Source organism: Colobus angolensis, unplaced genomic scaffold, assembly GCF_000951035.1.
Source record: "Colobus angolensis palliatus isolate OR3802 unplaced genomic scaffold, Cang.pa_1.0 Scaffold3, whole genome shotgun sequence".
NCBI classification, from domain to species: Eukaryota; Metazoa; Chordata; class Mammalia; order Primates; family Cercopithecidae; genus Colobus; species Colobus angolensis.
Window position 1 is genome coordinate 18,693,676 of NW_012116265.1, and position 6,833 is coordinate 18,700,508.

At 46.7% G+C, this 6,833-nt stretch overlaps 1 long non-coding RNA gene across 1 annotated transcript in view; it reads left to right on the forward strand.

Annotated features, from left to right (window-relative positions):
- Nucleotides 1–4,688, forward strand: part of LOC105517140 — a 31,007-nt gene extending 26,319 nt beyond the window's left edge. The window contains exon 2 of the long non-coding RNA XR_001002623.1: nucleotides 4,116–4,688. This is a non-coding gene — a long non-coding RNA (uncharacterized LOC105517140). The remainder of the gene's footprint in view (nucleotides 1–4,115) is intronic.
- Nucleotides 4,689–6,833: the final 2,145 nt, after the last annotated feature.

The following is a 6,833-nucleotide window of genomic DNA, read 5'->3' on the forward strand; positions in this document are numbered from 1 at the left end:
TTTTTTTTTTTTTGAGACCAAGTCTCACCCTGTTGCCCAGGCTGGAGTGCAGTGATGCAATCTCAGCTTACTGCGACCTCCGCCTCCTGGGTTCAAGTGATTCTCATGCCTCAGCCTCCCAAATAGCTGGGACTACAGGCACATGCCACCATGCCTGGCTACTTTTTGTATTTTAAGTAGAGGAGGAGTTTCGCTGTATTAGCCAGGTTGGTCTCGAACTCCTGACCTTAAGTGATCCACTCATCTCAGCTTCCCAAAGTGCTGGGATTACAGGCATGAGCCACCACGCCCAGCCTGGATATAGAACCTTTAAATGAGCAATAAGCATGCAGTCAACATTCAATAAATATTAGCTAGTACCCTTACTATGGAGAGCCCTGTTACTTGACTTTTAAAAAGAGACCAAATTAAATGATGATATGAGACCTTCTGTAATTTCTCCCTCATCATGTCCCATAAAGCCAAATGTGCTACTGATTTTGAAATATTTTACATGTTGAGCACAGAATACATTGTTTTAACTTGTTCTCATCCCTGGAAGGCGTTCCAATTCATTAATAGTTTCTTGGCAGTTAAAGCACATGCCTTTCTGGTAATACTGCCTAATACACATAATCCCTTTAATACCCACCCACTGAGTATATCGAGTCCTCCCTCCTCCTTGTCATTAGCTGTAGAATCTTCTCTCCCTTTCCCAGCGTCATCACATTCAGGGGGAGCTACTCTAACCACTGCAGCTGTTCTAAAATTGCAAGTGTGCCAACAGCCATCTTCCTTTCCTCTCTAGTCCCTCAGGCTCCTGTTCATGCAGGCTCTCTCCTTCTCCCTCTCTGTCACAGCGGGCTATCTGTCAGGATTCATGAGCCTAAGAAGGCACTGTCTAAAATTCTGAAAGCTGGCTGGGCACAGTGGCTCACGCCTGTAATCCCAGCACTTTGGGAGGCCAAGGTGGGCGGATCATTTGAGGCCAGGAGTTCGAGACCAGCCTGGTGAAACCCCATCTCCACTAAACATGGTCAAACATGGTGAAACCCCGTCTCTACTAAAAATACCAAAGTTAGCCAAGCGTGGTGGCAGGCACCTGTAGTCCCAGCTACTCGAGAGGCTGAGGCAGGAGAATGGCTTGAAGCCGGAAGGCAGAGGTTGCAGTGTGCCAAGATCGTGCCACTGCACTCCAGCCTGAGCGATAGAGCGAGACTCAAAAAAAATAAAATAAAATAAATAAAATAAAATTCTGAAAGTTTCACAAAAATGCCAGTTATGTACCCACCTTCCCCATTGCAAGTTTGTTTATTGATTGATTGATTCATTCATTCATTGAGACAGTCTTGCTCTGTCACCCAGGCTGGAGTACAGTGGCGCAATCTCCACTCACTGCAACCTCTGCCTCCCAGGTTTAAGCAATTCCCATGTCTCAGCCTCCTAAGTAGCTCAGATTACAGGCATGGCTAATTTTTGTTTTTGTGCTGTTAGTAGAGATGGGGTTTCACCATGTTGGCCAGGCTGGTCTGGACCTCCCAGCCTCAAGTGATCCACCCACTTCGGCCTCCCAAAGTGCTGGGATCACAGGTGTGAGCCACCACTTCCAGCCCCCACATTGCAAGTTTATTCTGGAATAACATCATTATTATTCTGTTATCATGGGGCAGACTCTGAGAAGAGGAGACAAAGGACTTAGGACAACAGTCCATGTACACACACACACACACACACACAGATCTATATTTGGAAGATAAGTAGGCAGTTTTTGACACAGTATTAAATGAAAATATTTTGAGCAGTGATGCCTTCAGAGTATAGAAAAGCTAGGTCCTACTTTAATGAAGCCTAATAAATGAAAATGTAAATATTAAAATGGATGAATTAAGTGGTGATTAACTGTCTTATAAAAAATTGCCTTGTATACATAGGCAGTATCAGGGATGTAATTAAATAGTCTCTCTCAGTGCATTTGAACCTGATTTATAGCATGAGGTCTCTTTTAATCCTATCTCCATTTCCTCAAAAATACTGATGTCAGCTACCACCAGAATTGCTGAGCTGAATTCCCTGACCCAAGGTGGCCCAGTTTAATTCGGTCAAGTATTAGGCATTCAGCCTGCTGAATCCTCTCCTGTGCCCAGGTCCCTAAGGCCAGTCTCACCAGGGTGTGTCCCGGGCAGAGAGGGCAACCCACCCCATGGAATAGAGCTGCAAGGTTCTGATGGTCATTGTAGAATCACAGCTGGCTTGGCAGTTTCTTGGCAGGACCAAGAGGGAGACATAGATGGAGGCATGCGGTCCTCCCGGAAGGACACGGAGGTCTGTATACAAATTCTCTACTCTTACCCCACAGATGCTTGCTGGCATGGCAGTGCAGAAAAGGCAGGCCCTGCCATAGATAATGGGAAAAATGCTGGAAAGATGCTGATCCGTGGTGGTTGATCACCATGGTGGGACGGGTACCTTGCTAATGGCTCCATCCACTCAATAGTGCTACCTGCATGATATAATGATGGGCAGGACAGGCCAGGTCTGTTCTATGCCCCACTGTTTGAGGCTTTGGAGACAGACGATTGCAGGCCCACTGGTTTTACTCATGGTCAGACTTCCTAGGACCTGGCCTTTCCTCTTCAATGTCACTGTCATTTCCCACAAGCCCTATCCCTCACAACATTTGAGAAAGCTTTAGTTAAAAAATGTGGCCTCTTCCCCAATTCATTCATTCAGCAAATACTTACTGGGCAGGCTGAGCAGTAGGCCCAGTAAGGAAATGCAGTCTTGGCTGGGCGCAGTGGCTCATGCCTGTAATCCCAGCACTTTGGGAGGCTGAGGCAAGGGATCACTAGAGTTCAGGAGTTTGAGACCAGCCTGGCCAACATGGCAAAACCCCATGTCTACTGAAAAAAAAAAAAAAATTAGTTGGGCGTGATGGCATGCACCTGTAATCCCAGCTACTCAGGAGGCTAAGACATGAGAATAGCTTGAACTCAGGAGGTGGAGGTTGCAGTAAGCTGAGATTGTGCCACTGCACCTGAGCCTAGGTGAAGGAGTGAGACTCTGTATCCAAAAAAAAAGAAAAAGAAATGCAGTCTTGTCTTGTAGAACCCCAGGAAAGATTGCAGAGCATTCAAGCACTGCAGCAAGGGTGAGCAAAGATGGAGTGGAAAGGCACCTGATCCAGGTGTGGAGGGGTTAACATGTCCTGCTTGAGTTGAGGCCTGAAAGAAGCTTTGAAGTTTTTCAGGGGAAAAAAAGTGATGGGGAAGGGCATTCCAGGCAGATGGAATGGTGCGTGCTAACACACAGAAGATGGGAGAGTTCAACACATTTAGCTTTAAGGTGCCAAGAGCAGGATTCAGTGGCTCATGCCCATAATCCCAGCAATTTGGGAGGGTGAGACACGTGGATCACTTGAGCCCAGGACTTAAGACCGGCCTGGGCAATATGGCAAAACCCTGTCTCTACAAAAAAAAAAAAAAAAAAAAAAAAAAGTAGAAAAACTAGCCGGGCATGGTGGCACATGCCTGTGTTTCCAGCTACTGGAGAAGCTGAAGTGGGAGGGTGGGAGGATCTCTTGAACCCGGGAGTTCAAGGCTGCAGCAAGTCGAGATCACGTACTGCATCCCAGCCTGGGTGACAGAGTGAGACACTGTATTTAAAAAAAAAAAAAAAAAAAAAAAGATGCCAAGGAGTGGAAAGAGGAGAGGGTTGGTGTGAAGGGTTGAAAGGATTGCAGTTTGAACTGATCCAGAGAAATAAGCAGGTCCCAGGTTGCAGAGGGCCTTGTCTATCTGCTAAAGCATTTAGGTTTTCTCCAGAGAGAGAAATGAAGGGCCACGGAACAGGCTAACCCAGTGGGATCACAGGATTTGTGTTTAAGAAAGGACACTGACAGCATGGTGGAGGGGCATTGGAAGGCAACAAGCAGACCACCAAAGAGCAAAAATGGTGAGCTCCTGCCCCCAGCCATGGTGGGGGGAGGGCATGAGTAGCAAGATTCTGCCTAAATCAATTATTAATAAGCGACGCAGTGATTCATCTATACTTTCCCCATTCCTAGCTTCATTTCACCATCCAGCCCCTACGAGCCCTGACTTTGATTCTAGTCCATTTCTGTTTCCTTCTTCCCTTAGCTGCCCCCTTCACTGGAATTCTCTAAGGCGCTTGTTCAGCCCTATGGAAACGGCTGCCAGATTCTTGTTTTCTTCATGGATAGCTCCCAAGTTTTTCTCTCCAAAATCCCTTAGAAGTGCTTTGGCCGGTGGAAGAGAGGGGTCTTCAACGCCTTTCAAAGAGCAGCTAAGAAACAGTGGCTCAGTGAAGTTGCTAGTTATGGGAACGCCACCTGCTGTGGGAGCTGCCAGTGACGGGAAGCCCAAATCAGCAAGACGAGCCCCAGCCGCAGGCCTCACATTCTGGCAGGCTCCACGAGCCAGGAGGTGTCCACGCCAAGTCCTCATTCCCCTGGTGATGCCTTAAGGGCTCCATCATGTTAGCCAGAATATACCCTGGGAGATTATATCTGGGAGACACGTAGCTCAACAAGTACGGGACATCTTTTCCCTGCTGGTATTGGGGGGAACAGGATGAATATCTGTGTGCTAAGCTCACTGAGATCTGTTAGGCTTGTTCCCTCTGAATAATTTATATTTTGAGAAACCTAGTACTTTCAAATTCATACAATAATGAGCTGTGTTATATTAGGATTCTATTATATGTTCACCTATCAAAATTTATACCTAAAATATTCACATTCAATATGGGGAGATACAAAGATAATTTAGATATCGTATATGATTAACTCTAGAAAACACATATCTTTTTTTTTTTAAGAGACAGGGGTCTCACTATGTTGCCCAGGCTGGTGTCAAACTCCCGGGCTCACGCAGTTCTCCTACATCAGGTTCCCAACATGCTGGGATTACAGGTGTGGGCCACCATGCCTGTTCAGAAAACACATATCTTAACACAATACACGATAATCACAATAGCAGGAAACATAAGTTTCGTTTTATTTTGTTTTTTAATCAGAAAGACAACATATCCAGGTGAAAAATTTCCCCAGTGATGTAGGAAACGCCATCGTCTGCCATCAGCCCATCTCTAAATTCTCACTCATGTTTGTTCATGTAGCTGCTGCTCCTAATTCCAGATGAAAATTTCCTGTCGTTCAAAGGCAGAGCCATTTGTGTGTGATTTATGCAACCCCTGGGTTCCATCAAAATGAAAAGAGTTACTAAAATAGAAGTTTTTCTTATTGCCATGCCAACAGCAGACCCACAACCTCAGCTTACAAACACATTCTGTGCTAAAGCCCAAAGCACATACCCTCACGTGCCTCCATCAGAAAGATCTTTCCATTTCCTTCAAGAACAAACCTCCTTCACGTACAATATCCCTCCCAGTAGCATATGTAGGCCTCATTCCTCAGGGAACTTGCAGGAACACACACACACACACACACACACACACACACACACACTCCTCCAGCACACACCTCCTTTCTCATTCTCCAGAGACCCAGGGGTGTGTGTGTGAATGTCTGAACTGATGACATATTGTGACAGAGGACGCAAGACAGTGAGGCACAGCCTCAAAGCAATGCAGGTCACAGCAATAGGCTTTATATAACCCAGAGCCACGGAGAGACCCAAAATAGCAGCCTCCCTGCTGCTCAGTTAGTCTCCTCCATCAACCAGGGATAAAATTAGAGCAGGCACTGACGTGCACCTGCGTCTGCACAGGGACTCCAGGGAGACAGTGAGAACAGGCTCGACACTCTGCCATCGGCCACGCAGACTGCCAGATTTTTCAGACCCAATCTGTTACCAGACAGAAATGTGTGCATGTGTGCGTGTGTGTGTGTGTGGTACGCGCGTGCATGGGTGTACATGCGGGCCATGTGGAGCCCTGCTCTGAGGAGAACATTTCAAGGAAATGGCGGGGAAGTTTGGCGGCATGGGGCTTTGAGAAGAATGTTCCAGGCTTTTTGGGGAGGAAGTGAGTCCCCACAGCAGTCTCCATTTTACTTCATAGTTCCTTTTTGCTGCCCTCCCTACCACTTCTCTCTGGCCTGTGTGGGGTCAAGTTTGGCTGGGACATCCTCCCTCTAAGACCTCGTTCTGCCTGGGACATCCTCCCTCTAAGACCTCCTTCTGCAGAACAAACAACAAACTAAAACAAAATCCTACTGTGTTTATTTCGATTCAACCAAACACACACAGTCTGGAAAGCAAAAAGCTTGTGCCAAGAGGTCCAGAGGAGAGACAGGCTGGTGAATGTGGCCGAATGTTCTGCAGGCCCCGGGACCCCACTTTGCCTGGAAGCCATGAACGCCTCTCACATGTGGGACTGGCAGAAATCCTGTCCTCCCGAGGCAGCAGGTGATTTGTTCTTTTTCTGCTAGAGGGAAAACAAGGCACAATAATTTTCCCCCCAAAAGATGCACAGTTAAAGGTTAGTCATTTTGGTCAGTACGTACCAGATATGATACAAATTTCAAAGGAGGAAGCATGGCTGACCCCAGGAACCAGAGACCAGATAAATAGGTACAAACTAGATGGAATGAGACAAGACTGTGTTTTGTTTTGTTTTCAGGAAAAAGCTATCATCCCACACTATGGCCTCTGAAATTCTACTATTACATATTCATTTTGGGAAGTTTATGTTCTTGGACTTCCCTCTGAAGTAAATACTTTAGAAGCTGGCCATGGTGGCACATGCATATAGTACTAGCTATTTGGGAGACTGAGGTGGGAGGATTGCTTGAGCCCAGCAGTTCAAGGTTACAGTGAGCTGCAATCGTACTACTGCACCCCAGCCCTCTGGGTGACAGAGGGAGACTGCCTCTC